This window comes from Phyllostomus discolor, chromosome 11 (genome assembly GCF_004126475.2).
Source record: "Phyllostomus discolor isolate MPI-MPIP mPhyDis1 chromosome 11, mPhyDis1.pri.v3, whole genome shotgun sequence".
NCBI classification, from domain to species: Eukaryota; Metazoa; Chordata; class Mammalia; order Chiroptera; family Phyllostomidae; genus Phyllostomus; species Phyllostomus discolor.
In genome coordinates this window covers 49,770,313-49,792,833 of record NC_040913.2, presented here as the reverse complement: position 1 = coordinate 49,792,833, position 22,521 = coordinate 49,770,313, and the positions used below count along the sequence as shown (strand labels likewise).

General features: G+C 32.9%; 1 long non-coding RNA gene across 1 annotated transcript in view; it reads right to left on the bottom strand.

Annotated features, from left to right (window-relative positions):
• The window catches only part of LOC118497363, a 58,954-nt gene that overhangs the window by 18,100 nt on the left and 18,333 nt on the right, over positions 1-22,521 (bottom strand). The window contains exon 3 of the long non-coding RNA XR_004899887.1: positions 9,239-9,358. This is a non-coding gene — a long non-coding RNA (uncharacterized LOC118497363). The remainder of the gene's footprint in view (positions 1-9,238; positions 9,359-22,521) is intronic.

Sequence of the window (22,521 nt, the reverse complement as noted above, 5' to 3'; positions counted from 1 at the left end):
GTGGACAACTGAATCTAAAAAACAAACTAAGCAAACAGGAACAGAGACAGAATCATGGACACAGCATTCTGATGGTTGCCAGATGGGAGGGTGGGTGAGGGGGAATAGGTGAAGAGGCAAGGGGATTAAGAAGTACAAATATATAGTTACAGAATAGCTGTGGGGATGTAAAATATAGTATAGGAAATGGAGTAGCCAAAGAATTTACATGCAGGACTATGGACATGAACAATGGTATGGTAATGGCCTAGGGAGTGGGGGTTGCTGGGTGTAGGGGGGCAAGGGGGAAATATTGGGACAACTATAATAGCATGATAAAATATAATTAAAAATAAAAATAAACTGGGGGAAAATTGTCCTTTGTTAGCATACATTTTAAAAGCAAAGATTTGTTCAAGATGATGTATTTAAATTTTACTTACTCTTTCTTCTTTCTTCACTTAGGGTACTTGTTAACGCAGTCTAATGAACACATCTAGTTGGTATAAAACCCTTGTTTTAAGAGTTCATATTTGCATTCCCGAAACTCACTTTCCCCAGTTTTGTCATCCAGTGCAATACAGAATAAACAAGTCTCAAGGTTATGTCTTTTCTTTTTAATCACTCCTTAGTACATCTAAACACCATGTTTTTTTTCAATTCTCTATTCATTGTCCAGTTCACATCCACACTCTGTGTGGCCTGACATGAGTCTTACACACCAAGACTACCAATGAACAATGGTTTTGGGAGGCAAGTACTTATTAGCATATGGCAATAAGTTAACCCGAATACATGAATTTTCATGCTAGTTTTTAAATCTGTCAAACACTTACCTAAGCTGCACATTAAATCTAATTTGGCTATCCAGAGACCAAGACCATCTGGTATGGTTAAAAATAAGGTAGATTGTAGTGAAGAACTTTTTTTCTTTCTAGGAATGTTTTTTCTTAATGAATACAGGAAGTATCATAAAATCATAACAGATTTTTCCTGAAGAATATAACTATGTAGAATTTTGTAAAAAAGTCACCAACTTTTAAAGCTCCAAATTCCCTTGAGTTTTAGACATAAATACACCTAAGAATCACCTATTCAAATGTGGTACAATAACTATTATGGACCTACTTGGTCCAGAATACCTACATGGGTATTTTTCCTATTTTTTTTTTCAAAGGAAGAAATACTCAGTAAAATGCTGATGAAAGTGGCATGACAGGGTCTGAATTGAAATCTGTACCATAGGCCCATTTTGATGACAAACATCGTTCCCCTCAGATTTTAGACTCCCAAATACTATAGTTTCTTTAGTCTCTTAACCAAATTTTAAGATTCCAAAACTGCCTAAATGAAACTAGTAGAGCTTAAGAATTTTAAATGATAAAATATGAGCACATGAGAAAAATAGGTTGAGACATACCATTTTTGCTTACATTCCAAATAGGTCACTGAAACGGACAGGTTATACACTGTGAATTCATGTTTGTGTCATGTTTATATTTTGATAACCAAAGCCATGTTTGAACTAAAATGTCCATAATTACTCATGTTTTCTGAATATCAAATGTGAATTCCACACTCTCAGAAGAGCTCAGTTTTTTGATAAATTAGATGTAATGATTTGAGGTATAAAAGAGGAAACAAACTCATACTGATCTTAGATTTTGCTTTGAGCAAATCTTCAGCAGTACACATATTTCAGTATTTATTCTTGCTCTCCTTTAAAAACCTTTCAGTGATTTCTCTTGCATTAGAATGCTTCTCACACTATGGAATGGTACCCATGGGGATGACATGCAAGTTTGGCTGAGGAAGCCACAAGGTAAACAAGATGCATATTCTCGTATGCTGAAGCTCACTAAAGTATCTTGAGAAATTTTAGGCATTTTTTTACAGTAAAATATTATAAAACAGATTCTTCAGTTCATGGTATTTTTATATTTTAGATAAATGTAAAGAAAAATTTTCTTAGCCAATGCAAATTCTATATTTCTTCTCCACAGGAGTTGCCCCTGCTAGTCCCTGGAACAGTTATACATTGAATTAAGGAAAAAAAAATGCTGATCCAACTAATCAGGGATATCTAACCTGCAGCCCGCAGGCTGCTTTCAGCTCAGGATGACTATGAATGCAGCCCAACACAAAACTATAAATTTACTTAAAACATCATGAGATTTTTTTTGTGATTATGTGTCACAATGTATTTAACGCATGGCCCAAAACAGCTCTTCTTCCACTGTGGCTCAGAGACACCAAAAGGCTGGACACTCCTGAGAGGGAATAATTTAAGCCTAATAGTAGTTGCCACGAGTATAAAACTGTGACTTTTAAATAGAATTCTTTTGCCTTTTTCAAGGTTTCTATGTCTATGTATTACTTTTATGTCTATGTATTACTAGGAAAAAATTAAAACAAACTTTTAAAACAAAAAATCCCTGTATTTTAGATCTAAAATTAAGATTCACTGTGCTATTAAATATAGGTATAAATCAGATTTTTATTTACATAATTTAGTTTCAAAATTAAAATATTTATCCACTACTCCCTTTCTTATATATACTTAAGTTATCTAGGGGAAAGGTTCTGGGGGTGGAAGAGGAAGGAAATGACAGCAAAACCTGTCAACAAACTCAAGAATTCCTTTTTAATACTCCTTTTAACATTCCTTCATTTTAGAGAACATAGACTGTTCCCCTGAAGCATATTTTAAAATGATTTTATTTTTGAAATACCTACTGTTTGAAATTATCTGTTCAGTTCTTCCCATGGTAGTTAATCCTTCATTATCACTTCCACAGTTCCTGAACCAAGCAGGATTTCCATTTACATATTTCCAAAGGGGATGATTATGTAGTGGTAAGGCTGCTTCAAATAATTGTTTTCATCAATATTTTTCAAGGATTTGTCACTCTCCTTTCCAAAAAAAAACCTCCCATTCACAAAAATCATACACGCTTATTAATGGTACACCCCCCTTCACTGTAGTGAGATTTATCTCACACACATAGTAAACCAATAATAATAATAATTTAGCAAATGTATTCTTCTAAGTACTCTGTTCATACTATTTGGTAACCTCATTCAATCATGAACAACTTTCTAGCTAATTAAATATAATTACATTAATTAGAGTACCTGAACAGTACTCCATTTAACATGTTATTTAATCTGCCTTTTGTTAGACACTTCATAAACTCTTCATATCTTTTAATATTATAAACACTACAATAAACACATGGACTACTTCTTAGAGTATGTTCTAATTGCCTTTACAATATCAAACAATTGAAATAGGTAACTCCTTATTCTTTTAATGTGCTAAAGTGTGTTATGGCCAGTTCACACTCTATGATATAGTTTTTCATGTCATAGAAAAAATCAACTGTCTCATTTGTGAGCATAAAATTACTTGAACTTTGGACTTATATTTAGGCTTGTTTTTTGAAGTTCTGGATGTCTTAGTCCACCTCATCTTTCTTCATTTTGTTTCTTTTTCAAAAAATATTTTATTTATTGATTTCTAGACAGAGGGGAAGGGAGAGAAAGAGGAAGAGAAACATCAATGTGTGGTTGCCTCTCATACACCTCTCTCTACCTGGGGACCCAGCCTACAACCTAGGCACGTGCCCCTACTGGGAAATGAACCAGTGACTCTTTGGTTCACAGTCCAGTGCTCAGTCCACTGAGCCACACCAACCAGGGCTTCATTTTGTTTCTTGAATTTAAAATTTTTGTTCCTATTGCTAATACATTTTAAAGGTTAATATGTATAAATAAATGAGGTACAATTATAGGAATGTTATGTTCCTCAGGAGAACAAGAAGAACATAGTATGAACAATTTATATTCCAATTTTCAACCTGAAATATAAATTGTTCATACTACGGGAAGGAGGTATGCCAGACTGTTACAAAGTCAGGAAACAGCACACACTAGAGGTTTGGCCTGATTTTTCAAAATGTACAGACATTACTTGGGGGAGAACTGGGATAGTGAAATGGCATAAATAAAGGCAGAGATAGAAAAACAGATATATCAGGACTAGTTCACTTGAAGAAAAATGGAAAACTTTAGAAAAGAAGGTTGGGGCAAGATCATGAGGCACAACCTAAGGAGTCTGAATTTTATCCAATAAAAAGCAGTATTGTAGGGAGGTTAAATTAGTGGGATATTCTGTAGCAGAGGAAGCAATTACAGGCAAAGAATTCTTTACCTAACAGCCTTGGCTGGTGTACCTCAGTGGATTAAGTGCAGATCTTGCAAGCCAAGGGTTTGCCAGTTCGATTCCCAGCTGGGGCACATGCCTGGGTTGTGGGCCAGGTTCCCAGTGGGGGATGCATGGGAGGCAACCACACATTGATGCTTCTCTTCCTCTCTTTCTCCCCTCTTCCCTTCTCTCTAAAAATAAATAAAAATCTTAAAAAAACAAAACAAGAATTCCTTAACTAAGATGATACAGAATAAAGATTAATAAAAAAAACATTTTCTTTTTAAATCAGATATCAGATTTTAAAGAATGATAATGCATTGACAACTTAAATCAATTCAAGATGTGTTTTTCATGTTCTTAATAAAAAGTCCAAAAATTAAAAATAAAAAAAGAGTAAGAAAGAAATAATGAAGTTCTTAACTACGGCACCAATTCCAAGAATAGAGGTGTCAAAGACAATGTTTGAGTAAATGACAAACATGAACAATTTCTGAATGTTCCTTGGAACCAGTAGCTTTGACTAAACTGATCAAATGGAAAACTATTTCAGAGCCATCAAAGCACAAATTGAAAAAACCTGATCATCACATATATTAACCAACCATTCAAACAGTATTTATGTTCTAAATGGTCTCAAAAGGAGGTTTATTAATCTTAAGTCCAATTCATAAAAATACTCTGTTCTATTTACAAAAGTAAAATAGGCTTAGGCACAAACAACTGTATAAAAAATTAAATCTGTAGATTAACCTAAAACCTTAAACAGCAATAAGATCTGGCCCCTATGAACTCTTCGATCCTATAAGCTACCATTCTCCCTCTTGTGTAATTTGATCATAGCCACCCAGATCTCCTTGCAGTTTCTTTTACACACCAAAAATGCTTCAGTTTCAATGTCTTTGCTATATCACCTACCTGAAAGGCTCTTCTCCCAGCATTATCTAATGTTTTGCTCCCTTACTGTTTAGATCTTTGTTCAAATGTCATCTCTGAGGCATTTTTCCATCATACTATTTAATTTAAAAACATCTTTCTCCTGCCTTCCAAACTACTTTATACCATCCCTTGGTTTATATTTTGAAACAAAACTTATCACCTTCTGACATGCTACATAAGTTACCTATCAGTTTTGTCTATTCTGTCACCCACAACTCACTCCCAAGGCTGTAAGCTCCATGAGGGTTGAAATTTATGTTTTGTTCACTGCTGACCCTCAGCACCTACAGAGGATAAATAAATTTGTACCTTTCTTTTTATAAATAAATGCTGCAAATCTATTTGTAATGCTCCTATCCAACATTAGCATTTTCACACTGCCAGACAATACTCATGAAAATATAAACAAATATAAAAGCCTACACAGACTATGTAAAAACTTACAAATTTCTTAAGAAATGATGTACTTAAACTTTCTCAGTAAATGTAATACATCACATAAACAAAAGCAAAGACAAAAACCACATGATCATATCAATTGATGCAGAAAAAGCATTTGACAAGATACAGCACCCATTCATGATAAAAACACTCAGCAAAGTGGGAATAGAGGGAGCATTCCTCAACATAATAAAGGCCATATATGAGAGACCTACAGCTAACATCATACTCAATGGGCAAAAATTAAAATCTTTTCCACTAAGATCAGGAACAAGGCAAGGCTGTCCTCTTTCACCACTTCTATTCAATATAGTACTGGAAGTTTTAGCCACAGCAATCAGACAAGAAAAAGAAATAAAAGGCATTCAAATCGGAAAGGAGGAAACAAAACTGTCACTGTTTGCAGATGACATGATAGTATACATAGAAAATCCTATAGACTCCACCAAAAAACTGCTTGACCTACTAAATAAATTTGGCAAAACACCAGGATACAAAGTCAATATCCAGAAATCAAAGGCATTTCTGTACACCAACAATGAAACAGCAGAAACAGAGATCAAGGAAAAAATCTCATTCGAAATAGCAAAAAGAAAAATAAAATATCTAGGAATAAACCTAACCAAAGAGGTAAAAGACCTGTATTCAGAAAACTACACAACACTGAAGAAAGAAATCAAGGAAGACACAAACAAATGGAAACATATACCGTGTTCATGGATTGGAAGAATTAATATCATCCAAATGTCCATACTACTCACAGCAATTTAATAGGAATTCAATGCAATTCCTATTAAAGTACCAATGGCATATTTCACATAGAACAAACACTTCAAAAATTTATATGGAATTATAAACGACCCCGAATAGCTGCTGCAATTTTGAGAAAGAAGAGTAAAGTAGGAGGGATCACAATACCCGATACTAAACTATACTACAAGGCCACTGTAATCAAAACAGCCTGGTACTGGCATAAAAACAGGCACATAGACCAATGGAACAGAACAGAGAGCCCAGAAATAACCCCAAGTCTCTATGGTCAATTAATATTTGACAAAGGAGGCAGCAACATTAAATGGGATAAAAATAGCCTCTTCAACAAATGGTGTTGGGGGAACTGGACAGCCACGTGCAAAAAAATGAAACTTGAGCACCAACTTACACCATATACAAAAATAAATTCAAGGTGGATAAAAGACTTAAATATAAAACGTGACACCATTAAAGTCCTAGAGGAGAACGTAGGTAGGAAAATCTCAGATATTTCACAAACAAACTTTTTTACTGATGTGTCCCCTAGAGCAAGGGATATAAAGGAAAGAATAAACAAATGGGACCTCATCAAAATTAAAAGCTTCTGCACAGCTAAAGAAAACAGTATCAAAATTAAAGGAGAATCAACTGTGTGGGAAAACATATTTGCCAATGATACCTCAGACAAGGGTTTAATCTCCAAAATACATAAAGAACTTACACGACTGCACTCTAAGAAGACAAGGAATCCAATTAAAAAGTGGGCAAAGGACTTGAACAGACACTTCTCCGAGGACATACAGAAAATCCAAAGACACATGAAATGATGTTCAATATCACTAGCTATCACAGAGATGCAAATTAAAACCACAATGAGATACCACTTCACACCAGTCAGAATGGCCATCATAAACAATTCAACAAACAAGTGTTGGAGAGGTTGTGGAGAAAAGGGGACCCTAGTGCACTGCTGGTGGGACTGCAGACTGGTACAACTACTATGGAAAGCAGTATGGAACTTCCTCAGAAAAATAAAAATGGATCTGCCTTTTGACCCAGCAATTCCACTGCTGGGACTCTATCCTAAGAATACTAAAACACCAATTCAAAAGAAGCTATACATCCCAATGTTCACAGCAGCACAATTTACAATAGCTAGATGCTGGAAGCAACCAAGATGCCCATCAGTAAATGAATGGATCAAAAAACTATGGTACATTTACACAGTGGAATTCTATGCAGCAGAAAGATAGAAGGAGCTCCTACCCTTTGCAACAGCGTGGATGGAGCTGGAAAACATTATGCTTAGCGAAACAAGCCAGGCAGTGAAAGACAAATACCATATGATCTCACCTTTAACAGGAACCTAAATAACAAAACAAAGAAGCAAGCAAAATATAACCAAAGACACTGAAATAGAGGACAGGCTCACGGTGACCAGAGGGGAGAGAAGAGGGAATTTAAGGGGTCAGTGGGAAGGGCTCACAGGAACAAACTTAAAGGGCACATGGTCATAAACTAAGGGGAGGGTGGTAATGGGAGGGAAGTGGGGAGGTTGGGAGGGGGGAATGGATTGGGATTAAAAAGGAGAAAACTGTATTTGAACAATGATTAAAATATAATAAAAAAAAAGAAATGATGTACTTAAACTTTCTCAACATACACTACGAAACAACAAATACTCTACACCTTCATTGTTTCAGGCTAAAGTGGTATTTTAAAATGTTCACATGGAAACTTCTATCATATGCATTAAGCCCAGAAAAAAAGAGTTTTAGTGGTACTATATAAACTTATATCCTTGAAAATGTTATTTCTATAGGAATAAGGGTTCTCAAAGATTATAAAATAATAATAAATGGAAGGAAGCAAAGTCTGGGGTGAATAAATATTTCTACCACTTTCTAGAGGTATTCTTTGATAGAATAATCTGCCCTGGCTGGTGTAGCTCAGGGGATTGAGTGCTGGGCTTTGAATGGAAAGGTTTCGGGTTTGATTCCCAGTCAGGGCTCATGCCTGGGTTGTGGGCCGGGTGGCCAGGTAGGGGCATGTGAAAGGCAAATGATCGATGTACCTCCCGCATCCATTTTACTTCCTCTTGTTCTTTCTCCCTTACCCTCTAAAAATAAATAAATAAAATCTTTGAAAAAAATCTATGCTAGTGGTTAAGTTATAAAACAAAGATATATGGAGTACCTTTAATAACAACTTAATTAATTTGAGGAACATTAATATAGAAGTAGCTTAAAATTTTTTTCCTCAGTACAATTTCTAAAAAAAATCTATCCCTATAGCATAAGATAAATATAAACAGTGACAAAATTATCCAGGCAGTTTATATTTTTTTCCATACACAAAAGTCAAATCATAAGAAAACAATAAATATCGGATTATTCAAACAATGAATTGAGGGGACGTCTGCTTATTAAAATGCTAACCTAAGTGTATTACTCATGAACATTTTTGCATAAATGACATTATTAATAATCAAGAAATAGACCAAAAGAGAAATTATAAATGTTGAATTTAATTTCAGTATATTTAAGGCCAAAAAAAAAAAAGCCCAGCAACTAACTTGTCACCTTGTATAGTAATTTTAACAGAAATAGTTTAAACTTATTTATTTTGCCAACATTTTCTTCATTGCATATGTCCTTAAAAAAAAAAGACATCAGAAATCCATGAGATATGTTTTATAGATAAACAAGGTAAGAACATAAACTTTCAAATTTTCTGGTAGAGGAGTTAATTCTGCACTAAAGGGGTTGAAGTTATTAACAACAAAACAGAAACTGTTTTATTATTGTAAACTGTAAAATTCCCTAATAGGAAAGAAAAGCAAGTTTTAGTTGGAAATGTACTGATGATGGTCTATTATTTCTTCTCCCATATATGGAAGTAGTATTTCTAAATACTTACTAGTGCCAAATCTATCTCAAACCTTTAGGACATTATTTTTTCTCCCTTTTGTTAATGTTCAATGAGAAACAACACTTAGAATTAAATTTTTTTCCATGAATAAGGGATAGTAATATCCACCTGCAAAAGAAAAAGAAATTGAATTAGAATGTCAACTTCTAAATAAACACATCAACTTAGAGATCACAGTTTATAAAAATATAATCTTGTTAATCCAATTATGACCTGGGTTTTTATTGATACTGATACTTAAGTAGCTTAAAACACTATAATTCTATAACAACTAAAGAATATATAAATGAAGAAAATCTTTACTATTAAATATGGAATTTAGCCTATGGCCAAATTTTCAGATCTACTATAACATATCAACATGTGTGATCTTAAGAGATTTGGATTTGAATGTAGGATACAAAGAGAATTGTTGAATAAAATATCTGTCTCCTGGACACTTGCCTGTAGTCCTCTGGGTTACTGTCAATTCAATCTATACTCGAATAACAGATTTAGGATGCTCAATATAGGGATTATTTAGTATCAATATAAAAAGAAACCTGAATAAAAAAGGTTAGAATTTTTCCCCCTAAAATGGAAAAAAATGAAAATAATAGCCATATATAACTATTTTTCCCTTGCAAAATAAATAGCCAAATTAAGGTCCACATTTTATTTTACTATTTGTTATATTTCAAAATTACATAAAGATGAAAGTATATTAACTTTTCTTTTTTTTTTAAAGATTTTATTTATTTATTTTTAGAGAGGGAAGGGAGAGAGAAAGAGAGAGAGAGAGAGAGAGAGAGAGAGACATCACTGTATAGTTGCTGGGGGCCATGGCCTGCAACCCAGGCATGTGCCCTGACTGGGAATCGAACCTGCGACACTTTGGTTTACAGCCCGAGCTCAATCCACTGAGCTACGCCAGCCAGGGTTTGAAAGTATATTAACTTTGCAAATAAAACTTCAGTCCTGTTGAGTTACCTAATGTGTTTCATTAAGTATTGATAGGCCATTTCCTCTTTTCTAATAAAAGACTGTAAAGAAGCTTCATTCTGTTACAGTAAATTTAAATGCAGTATTTTACTCTCACAGTATTTCAATTTTTCTTTAATCTATTCTCAGGATTAAGACAAGAAAGTTTTCTTTTAGCTATAATAACCTCCAATGGTCCTTCTTCACACCCGAAGCATATAAAAATTCACCTAGTAAATGTAAAATCCAAGTTTTTCCTGTCATTTAGAAGGCAGAGTAGACTGATTTTAATTTCCAAAAATTTGACTTCAAATACATTTAGACAAACAAAAATAAAGTAAAAAATGGTATCTAATTCCTGGGTTGTTCTGGAAAATATTGGAGAAGCTATTAATATGTCATTCATCCATTCACTACTGTGTTTTTTGGACTATAAGACACGCACCCCCATTTGGGAGGAATAATGGTTGTTAATGCTGATGTTGAGTTCTGTTTACATTTACATTGGTGAAATGTTATGTTGTGTATGTTATTAAATATTTTACCTTTTTCCTTCAAAAATTTTTTCCCTATTTTCCTCCTCTAAACCAAAGGTGAGTCTTATGGTCCGAAAAATACAGTATTTCTAAGCATCTATGTGTTAGACCCCAGAATATTTTTAGTGAAACCACAAACTATCATATATTTGTTATACTATCATATATTTTTCATAAAATGGTTGAGATGAAATAAAGGAAACACGGTAAGAGCTTAACGAATGATTTCTAAAAGCACTAAGCAAATATTTCCATGTAAAAGCTGGCATTTAATTCTAACAATATGGTATATTGCTTCTTCATTTTGGAAATTTTGCTGAAAAAACTGTGAGACTGTTGTAAAAAAATGAGAACTTTGTCTTACGTATCTTCTTTCCCTTCAAATTATAATTTAAACATAAGATCCTTGAATACAATTCTTTAAATTACATCTGATATACTTTTAGGGTTTCCAAAATTGACAATTGTAACTGGAAATGATTCCTTAAGAACTGCTTTTAATTTGTAGATTTTCCTGCTTGTTTATACAGAAAAGGGTAAATATTCCTGACAGAAAATAAGACCAGAAAAATATGGCACACTACACAAACACACCCATCTTATCCTGAACATCATTTTTTAACTGAATGACAACAAAACACCAACAAATAATAATCAAAGATAAAGAAAACATTTTCACGGGAGAAAACTGTACTTGAACAAAGATTAAAATAAAAAAATGAAAGTAAAAAAAGGAAAAAAAACACATTTTCCTTCATATTCTAATTAAAATTTTTGACTGTGCTTGCATCTATGAAATTAATAACTACAGTAATTTTTGGCCTTACTCTGAAGTTAAATGTTAGGTTATAAAAAAGCAAACAAGGCCTTTATATTTTCAATTTGCAAAAACTAATCTTTGGCTAAGAATTTTTAAAAATTTTAATAAAAACAAGAAAAGCATGAGAGCATGAAGTTAGAAGACATAGGATTGAGATACTAATTTGTCATATGTAGTAATTACTTAATTTGAGCTTCTGTTTCCTAAGTTACCCAAGGAATAGGTTGATCATCTGTTACAAATTTTCCTACCTTTAAAATTATAATTAAGTGTATTCTGAGGCACAGGATTTCAGGAATTTTTAAAAAAGATTTTATTTATTTATTTTTTAGAGAGGGGAAGGGAGGGAGAGAGGGAGAGAAACATCAGTGTGTGTTTGCCTCTTGCGTGCCCCCTACTGGGGACGAGGCCTACAACCTAGGCAAGTGCCCTGCCTGGGAATCCAACAGGTGGGAAACCCAATCCACTGAGCTACACCAGCTAGGGTGGGATTTCAGGAATTTAATTCACATGTTTCAGTACTTTCCCCCCACTTCCCTTGTAAGGAAATATTTAGTAACACTCTATGAGTATATATTATATATACTCTATGAGTATGTATATACTCTGCATAGAGTATATACAATTGGATAGAGTATATTTGATTTGATATGTGTGTGTGTGTGTGTATTTTTTTTAAGATATTATTTTTTAGAGAGAGAGAGGGAGAGAAGCATCAATGTGTGGTTGCCTCTGGCATGCCCCCTACAGGGGACCTGGCCCAAAACCCAGGCATGTGCCCCACCCCGGGAATAGAACAAGTGACCCTGATTCGCAGGCCAGCACTCAATCCACTGAGCCATACCAGCTGGGGTCCAAAATATATATTTTATAATGTACATTTAACTGTGAGATAATGCAAATATCTTTACAGTAATTTCATTTTACTAGAGAAACAAAGGGAACATGAATACTTCTGTTAATCATGACTAAAAATCTAATTATTTACATTGAGTATAAAGGTGATCTTTCAGTAAACTCTTAATGGCATTCAACAATTATTAAATTGCAATTATGCTTTTTTAAAGATTGTATTTATTTATAGAGAGAGGGGAAGGGAGGGAGAAAGGGAGAGAAATACAAAATGTGTGGCTGCCTCTCATGTACCTCCCACTGGGAACCTGGTCCACAGCCTAGGTATGTGCCCTGACTGGGAATCAAACCGGTGACTCCTTGGTTCTCAGGCTGGCACTCAATCCACTGAGCCACACCAGCTGGGGCACAATTGTACTATTTTAATATACACAATACATCTGAAAAGTGAGTACTTGTTTTTAAAGAATCATACTAAACCAGGTTATCAACAGTAATGAAAATACATTATCAATAAAACAGAAAGTACATTAGTAATATTAATACATATTAAAATGACTGTAGAACGTGGCCAACCTTACTTCAGCAGCACAGTTAATACTGGAGATAATTTTAGAATCTTAACGCCAATATTTACGTGCTGCTAAGGCACTGTTGACATCACTATCATACAAGCTATGAATGAAAAGAAATGCAGTTTCTTCAGAAGACCAGACCCTTGTATTTTTGAGGCAGCACAATATGGCCTGCACCTTTTCAAAACCCACAAACCATTATGTGCTGCTACTTTACTCCAAGGTTTTAGTTTTATAAACACATTATCACCTAAAGATACAAAAATTTTCCTTTTAGAAAAAAAACTGGATAAATCCTTTAAAAAACAACCCATCTTTAAAGACTCTAATGACATAGTATGCAATTAGTTGTTTCTCAGAAGTTTTTAAGTAACCTAATAATTTATTTCTACATCAAAAATTGAAGAAAAGCCTACTATGTGTCAAGCACATTGCTACAGGTTAGGAACTCAAAAATACATATGAGGAAAAGAGAAGCACTTTTACCATGTGTCAACTTAGTAAGTCAATGCAGTTAAATATTTAATGAAACTTCTGGATGTATTAAATCTATTATTTTTCCTCTTATAAAAAGAAAATTCATAAAATTTGGTCTTTACCTTGATAAGATAATAAATTACAAACAGCATTTTATTACTTAAAGTACAGCTTTCAAAAGACATCTTCATTAGGTAGGTACTCAACAATTAGACTTTATGCCAAGGGAAAAATTAAAAAAGAACATGCAACAGCTCAGTTTCAATAAACTTAAGCTAGCAAAATGAAAATATACTCTCTAAAGAAGTAACATAAAATATTTTATTACTAAATGAAGTAAAAATATACAAAAGACCCCAAATAAAGCAACTTTCTGATATGTTTAAAAACACAAATATTTTACCCTGAATATTTATTTCCCTATTAGAATAGTTATTCAGTCAAAACTGGATATCACTTTATATATGAAGTAATTCTAGAATATGAAGCCTTGGAAAGATGAGTTAATTTTGTACCCAGGAATCCTGTGGCTCTTGATCTTCCTATCTTCTACCTATCTCCACTCTTCACCACTCAAAGAAACATACTCCTAAACAGTTTCCACTTATTCAGCTTTGGGAATGAAATTACTTCTCTCTCTAAAAGATACCAGAAAACTGCCACCACTCTGTATTAAGTCTTGACAACCTCTTTTGCCCCAGTTTTCTCACCATTAAAATGGCTATGCTAAAGCTAGAATACTTCTATTATAGAATAAGATGATGTGTAATGAAATTTGTCCCTTCTAATATCTAATTGTTTATACAAAGTACAACTGTCATATTGTCTATATTAATTTTCTTGTGAATATTTTCTCTACTACTAAAAATATATGTTGTTAATCTTCTGAGTAACATGTATTTCACACATTACTTTTCTGCACAATTTTCAATGTGTAGCCAAAATAAGTTTACAATATGAAAATGCTTACTTGTATTTACCAATTACATTAAGAAACTGTCCTTGCTATCTTCTCCCTTCAAACCCACTTTTGAGACAAAAATAACATCCACTTTTCAGACAAAAATGTAAGCACTTTCAAATATACAAATGTATACACACACACACACACACACACATTTTCATTTAATACTTTATTGAACACCTACTATGTGCCAGGCACTGTCCCAGTTGTCATGCTAATGTATACACTAATGTACCAAACAGATAAAATCCCTTCCCACAAAACATTTAAAATCATTTAAGACAAAAAAATCATGAAACAAATAACTGTTCAAGATTACATTTCATTCTTTGATCCCACACAGTAGATGCACACATTAAATGATTATTTCAAAATCAAGAAGAAATCAAATGGGTCATTTCAATTCCAATCCTTCCTAATTTTGCTAGGTCTATGTATTTTAAACTAAGCCAAGTATACTAGAAAGAAATAAATGTGAATAGAGCAAAATACAAAGTCAGTTTTTAAAACCTTTACAAAACAACTTCATAGTAAAAATGTCATTATTTTTCTTCTTAAAAATGTAGTTAAATATACCTAACATAAATGTCACCATTTTAAAATGTAGTTCTATGTCAGGGGTGTCAAACTCATTCTCACCAAGGGCCACATCAGCCTTGTGGTTGGCTTCAAAGGGCTGAGTGTAATTTCAACTCCTTAACAGTTAAGGAGTAGTTACATTTATACAGTCCTAAAATAATTTCAGCCCTTTGAAGGCAACCGTGAGACTTATGTGGCCCCTGGTGAAAATGAATTTGACACCTCTGTTCTATGTCATGAAGATCATTCAGATTGTTGTGCAATCAATACCACACTCCATCTCCAGAACCTTTTCATCCACACCAATGGAAACTGTACCCATTAAATACTAACTACCCATTGCCCCAGCCCAACCTCTGAAAACCATCCTTCTTCCTGTCTTTATTTGCCTATTCTAGGTACCTCACATAAATGGAATTATACAGTACTTGTCTTTTCATTAGCTTATTTCACTTAGCATAACTTTTCAGTTCATCCATATTGATGCATATATTAGACTCTCCTTTTAAAGGCTGAGTAGTATTTAATTGTACATGTGTACTACAAATTGTTTATCCATTTATCTGGACATTTAGATTGTTTTGATCTTCTGATTATGATTAATGCTGCTATGAACAGGGTATACAAATCTGAGTACTGCTTTCAATTATTCTGGGAATATACCCAAAGGCAGCATCATTGTTTCATACAGTAATCCTATTTTTAATTTTTCAGTAATGGCCATACTGTTTTCCACAGTAGCTATACCATTTTACGCTTCATTAATAGCACAGAAGGGTTCCCATTTCTTCACATCATTGCTAACACTTCCTTTCTCTTTATCCCTTGATAATAGCCATCTTAATGGGTGTGAAGTGGTACTTCACTGTGGTTTTGATTTTCCTATCTCAAATGACTAGTGATATTAAGCATCTTATTCTTGTGTTTATTGACTATCTATATAACTTTTTTGGAGAAATGCATATTCAAGTCCTTTGCTTACTTTTTAACTTGGTTATTTTTTGTTATTGAGTTACATACACTTCTTTATAAATTCTGTATATTAATCCCTTATACATATATGACTTGCAAATATTTTCTCCCATTCTGCAGGCTACTTTTTCATTCTGTTGATAGTGTCCTTTTATGCATATTAAACTTTGATGAAATTCACCTTATCTTTTTGTTGCCATTGTTGCCTTTTGGTGTCATATCTAAGAAATCATTGCCAAGTCTAATGTCATAAACCTTTTCCCTATGTTTTCTTCTAAGAGTTTTATAGTTTTCGTTCATATGCTTAGGTATTTAATCCATTTTAAGTTAATTTTCATTGTAAGTGTTCAACTTCTTCATTCTTTTGCATGTGGATGAATATAGTTTTCCCAGCATCACTTGTTGAAAAGAGTCATTTTCTCAATGAATGGTCTTGGCACACTTGTCAAAAGTCATCTGAACATATATACAAGGTTTATTTCTGGGTCTGTACCACTGGTTCATATATGTCTTTATGACAATACCATATTGTTTGATTACCATGGCTTTGTATTGTTTTGAAATCAGAAGTGTGAGATCTTCAACATTATTCTTTCTCAGGATTGTGTTGCCTATCTAATGTCCCATGAGGCTCCGTATGAATTTTAGGATGAATTTTCTATTTCCACAAAAAATGTCATTGGGATTTTGATGGGGATTTCATTGATTCTGTATAGCACTTTGCCTAGTACTGTCATCTTAATATTAAGATATCCCAATATTTCCATTTGTTTTAACTTCTTTTAGCACTTTTTTTTTAGTTTGCAGTGTATCAAGTCTTTCACCATCTTGGTTAATTTTATTGATAACATTTTATTCTTTTTCATGCTACTATAAATGGAATTGTTTTCCTAATTTCCTTTTTGTATTGTTCATGTTAGTTCATAGAAATGCAACTAATTTTTGAGTGTTGATTCTGTATCCTGCAATTTTGCTGAATTTGCTTCTTAGCTGTAAGCTGCATGTGTGTGTAATCAAGGGTTTTCTATATAAGATCCTGTCATCTGAACAAATAATTTTTACTTTATAAATCTCTTATACCTAAAATTGATTCAATATCTGGCAACATCAGTCCATTCATTCTCTCGTTCTTCTAGAAAAATATCAGATAGGTGTGTCTCTTCTCCCCCTTCAAATTTCCAGTATCTCCCCTTTGATTCTCACTTTCGCTTAGAAAACAGAAGCTATCAGAGGATTTCTGCCAATTTCCACTACATCTCTCTACATGTATCTGTGCCCATACAACTCTTCCTTCTCTGTATTATGGATAAACAATCAGTAAGACCAATCCCTCCCCTTGTACACTAGATATTATCCTCTCTTGCTTACTGAAGGATACTCCTCTAGCACTCTCCCGTCTATCTGTAACTATCCTCTTTACTGAATCATCCCCATTGACAAATATGCTATAATTTCTCTAATCTTAATTTCATCTCTTAAAGATTGTTACTCTCTGAGATCACCAATGTTTTAGTAAACAATCTCAGGGGAAGTTTTTTTCCATTTTTATTTCTATTTTAACTATCTGAGATAATTAAAAATAACCACTTTCTATTTGAAAGCCTGATAAATTTAAACTAGCAGAAAAATTTATTTGAATATGAAAATTCTTGATTTTCATAAAATATAGAAATCCTTGATTTAAATTATAAATGAATTGAAAGATTCCAATGGAGCAAACCCAGCCAAACAGAGAAGGCACATCTCTCTACATGGCACAAAAATATTTCTACTACTTTGTTTAGATGTAACCTTTATGTGTCACTATATTACTTTAGATTTTTCAAATATCTCAATTTTATTTTTTTATCTGGCATCAACACAGTTTGTAATAATAGTTACTTTCTTCAAGTATGCTTCAAATTCTTCATATAAAATTCTCAGGAGCTGGCTATATATAGCCCCTGGGCTACAGAATGACTATCCTTGATCAGAACAGTGGAATACCATGTAAATCATGATATACAGGATGGGGCAGAAGGTTTACAGAGAATTTATTCTTGTATTATTTAATAATTATTGTATTATTTTCCATACAAACAACTATAAACCTACTTTGCCCCACCCCATATTATACCTAAAAGACACTTTAAATTAGCCATTCTTTAATATCTTTAAGCAAAGGCCTAAATTATGGACCCAAAACAAACCACGTAAGTTCAATAAACATGGTAATTTTTTAATTACCCTACTAAGAAACTGAAAGTTTTATGAAATTTCCAATATATAAAATTCACAGGCAACAGATTAAAATGTGCTTTTTAACTTGTGTTTTGGATACAAATCATTAAATAAAAAGATTATATAAACTACAGAGGGCACATTTAAAATTTAGTGTTGAGATGAGGTATGCAATGAAATAATTTGCAGATATAATCCAAAAAGTCTGTCTGATAATAAAAAACCCTAGTTTTTAAGTGAATATAAAGTACTGTTTTTATACTCCCTTAGTTTTTCTTTCTGATGGAGAAATTAATGAACAAAGGATTACTTAGAAACTGTGTGAAGTGGATTTCAATTTAGACAATTTATCCCAGAAAAATCAGGAGATATATATAGCCCCCCAAAATGTGTTATCGTTTTAATAGATTCTTTAACAAGTTTCCATATATGCAAAGTTAAACTACTTAGAAGATAAACATTCGTATTTTTGTGGTCTTGAATTTTTATTTTACTCCCTAGGTATGAATAAATTACAAATATACCATGTCAACCAAGAAATATAATACAAAAGGTTGATGAGAACATAAATAAATATGCTATTTATCTTAACATTTTTTTCTTCTATTTTTTTTGTACTCAAATTATGGTTACTTGTCCATTTATAATAACTTTTGAATATAAATAATTATTCTCAGTATTGAGTACTGTGCTGAGCAAGTATTTGATTTCATTATTATAGCTATCCTCCATTCAATCCAGACTATGTGGTAATGAATCATGGTATGGTCCAGGCTATTTCTCCACTCCTATATCTTAGGCCACCGGAAATATTATAGTGCTTCCACGCCTTAAATCTTTGCTTCTAAGTTTGCTGACTGAACAAAAAGCCACCTTTCCTAACTAGATATGGAAAGAGCCTTAATGGCTAGGTATAGAACCAAACGAGTAGAGCTATTAAAAAATCAGAAAAAAACATTCAGTTATTGTCTTTTATCTTTATACAACAGTCTTACTTCCAAGTCTGGTGGTTTATATTCTGACCAGTGGGCTCTTAATTATCTCTACTGGCTTTTGATATATAAATTTTTCATTCTTATGATGTTCTCAGGAAAAAGTAATATTGAAAGGTGAGACAAATAAATGTCCTGCTTAAGAAGTCAACTTAAACATGAATTTGAGTAAATGAGAATCTTCAAATACCTTAATTAGTTTTCCTTCCATATCAGACAACAGATTTAACAAAAAATTTTAAGTAAAAAGATATACATTTATATAAACTAATGGTTTCCCTACTTCACCCACTTGTAATTGATTTGCAATTCTAATTTTGTTCCCATTACATTTTTAGGGTATTTTTTTAAATCTTTCATGGTTCTAATTTCAGTTCATCTAGCTTATATAAAACATTATTGCACATAACAAGAACATTAAAAATTCTAAGCATGTCTCCTAAGTTCTAAAATTGCCCTGAGTACAATGAATTCACTGGTCAAATTCTGTATTTCTAATCTTATCAATATAAGCCACAGAAATAATATATTAAGGAAGCAATGACACAGTATATTAGTAGTGAGAAGACCCATGATGGAATCCTGATCTTGGGTGTTATTTCATTAAATGAGTGTCAGTTTTCTCTTTATAAACTATAATAGGTCTATTAATGTCTACTTCATAGTCCTATTAAGATTGTACAAGCTTAAACTTTTATGGAACAGCTAGCAGAGAGTAAGTATTCAATAAGTGCCAGCTGAGTCTCAATTTATAGTAGGATTTGAAACACATTTCTGACAAAGTTAGGATTTCAGTGGATTTTAATTCAACATGAATAAATTGTTGACAAAGATGAAGTTTGTGAAATCAGGCATCATTAATAGAAGTATCTTATTCATAAGAAAGACACTATATTTTGTAGTTCAAAACATATTGAGTATATTGGGTTCAGTTCTTCAGATAATATTCTAAAAGAAATACTGACAAAATGTAGCAGATCCAAAGTGGAATATCTAAACTACTAATGGCCAGAATTCATACTGAGATGAGAATCAGTGAAAGGACATGTTTGGCAAAAGAAAGATAAAAATCTATTTTTAGTCCTGGCCAATGGCTGTTGGTTGGAAGCACCAAAAGGTTATGGGTTTGATCCCTGGTACAGGCAAATATTGGAGGCAAATGATGGAAGCTTCTCTCTTTTTCCCCACCCCAGCTTCCCCTCTCTCTAAAATCAATAAACATATCCTTGAGTGAGGATAAAAAAAAGATATAAAATATTTTTAGAAGGTAATATCAAGGACAAAAAGATAAAATTGTATGTAAAACTGAAACACGGTCTTATGAGAATTTTATTTTCTATCAATTATTACTGACAAATATAATTTATAACATTTAAGGAAAAAGTTTATTATGGTTCTAGTTCTAATATTCTGAGGGCTAAAATAAGAGGAATACAAATCAATTAAAAATTTACTTTTAGAAAATTCAATGTATTTTACTAAGCTATCTTATCAAGGATTTGGAGGACAAACTGCCAATTTTAAGTTCTGACTGTAGAGCAGCAAATACTAGGGCCATAAAGAAGCAAGTTAAAAAGCCAAACTAAGGAAAACAAAAGTGAAAAAAAATTTTTTTATAAAGTTTTTATTGTTAGTCTATTACAGTTGTCCCATTTTCCCCGCTTTGCCCTCCTCCACCCAGCCCAGCCCCCACTCCTTCAGTCAATTGCCACACTATTGTCCATAGGTCATTCATACATGTACTTTGGAACTAAAAAAAAATTATAATGAATCTATTGGATATAACAAGAACAGTGAAACTGACAGTCTAGGCAAAAAGTGTGATTGCTGACATCTGGACATTTTTGTTTCAATTCTGGATTCAGTTTATTCTTGTTTTTACATGGAGATAACTTTGAAAACTCAAATATTTCAGCTAATTAGTGAGAAAAGGCAAGACTACACTGAATAATTTATTGATGCTACCTACTGTATTTACCCTTAGAACTTGAAATTCCTTTTAGACCAGAATTCATTACATTTGTTTTCCGACTTAAATCAAGATCTATGCTATTAAATTTTGCCTTGTTTTCATTTTCCTAAGAAAATATCCAAAGTAACTTCACAAATAAAAAAATTCCATTATTCTTCTTTGAATCATCACTCTTACACTGGGAAGTTGTTCAGATTGAAAAACGATAAATCTATCCCCCCTTCTACAATTTTGTGGAAACACAGCCTTGCCTTAAACATAAAAGCTCAGATTTAACCTAACCATTCTGTTAAACACATACATATCAAATAAATAAGACTTTGAGGTCAGAACACCTGGTATTTGTTTAAACATTGTCAAATTCTCACAAATAGCAGTTATTTGAACAATGACCAAATAATGGCTGTATTATAAATATTTTCTGTTCATAAACTATAGAATGATATATAGCTGAAGAGCCTAACCTAGAGATTTAGTATATTTACTAATTAGTATCCATTGACCTTGTCAGTTATGTTTGCAATTTCTTCTTTCCACCAAATGCTGATAGCACCTAGCACCCTTAAATTTTTGTGCTTTGGATTGTAACACTCTTTACTACTAATCCAAGTGCCAAAAGAGCAATTCGTTTTTTCTTTTTTGGCACACATCTTTCTCCCAGCAACATTCATATTACAATACTATTCAAGATAATTAAAACATCCCTGTGAAGGCACAGGAAGACAGTGACTTACACAACAGTAAATTTCCATGACAAATAAATTAAAAAAAAAAAAGAAAAATTTCAGCTATATCTAGTGATGTATAGCAAAAAATTACATTTTAATTGAAAGTAACAGATTTTTATATCATTTTTCATATCAATTACTTACTGCCCTTACTACAATGTTATTTTATTACCAGTAATTTCAGTCACCCCTACATTTACACAATTTATAATTCAACAACTGACAATATTTTCTAGAGAATAGAATGGTATGATTACATGCCATTGCTATTCTATTACTGACTTAATAATATTTCTAAAAACTCATTTTTTAATATATTTTCTTTATTATGCTATTACAGTTGTCCCATTTTCCCCCTTTCATTACCCTTCACCCTGCACAGCCTCTCCCATCTACATTCCCCCCATTTAGTTCATGTCCATGTGTCATACTTACAAGTTCTTGGCTTCTACATTTCCCATACTATTCTTACCCTCCCCCTATTTTGCACCTACCATGTATGCTACTTATTCTCTGCACCTTTTCTTCCCCTCTCCTCCTCCCACTCCCCTGTTGCTAAACATCCATGTGATCTCCTTTACTGTGATTCTGTTCCTGTTCTAGTTGTTTGCTTAGTTTGCTTTT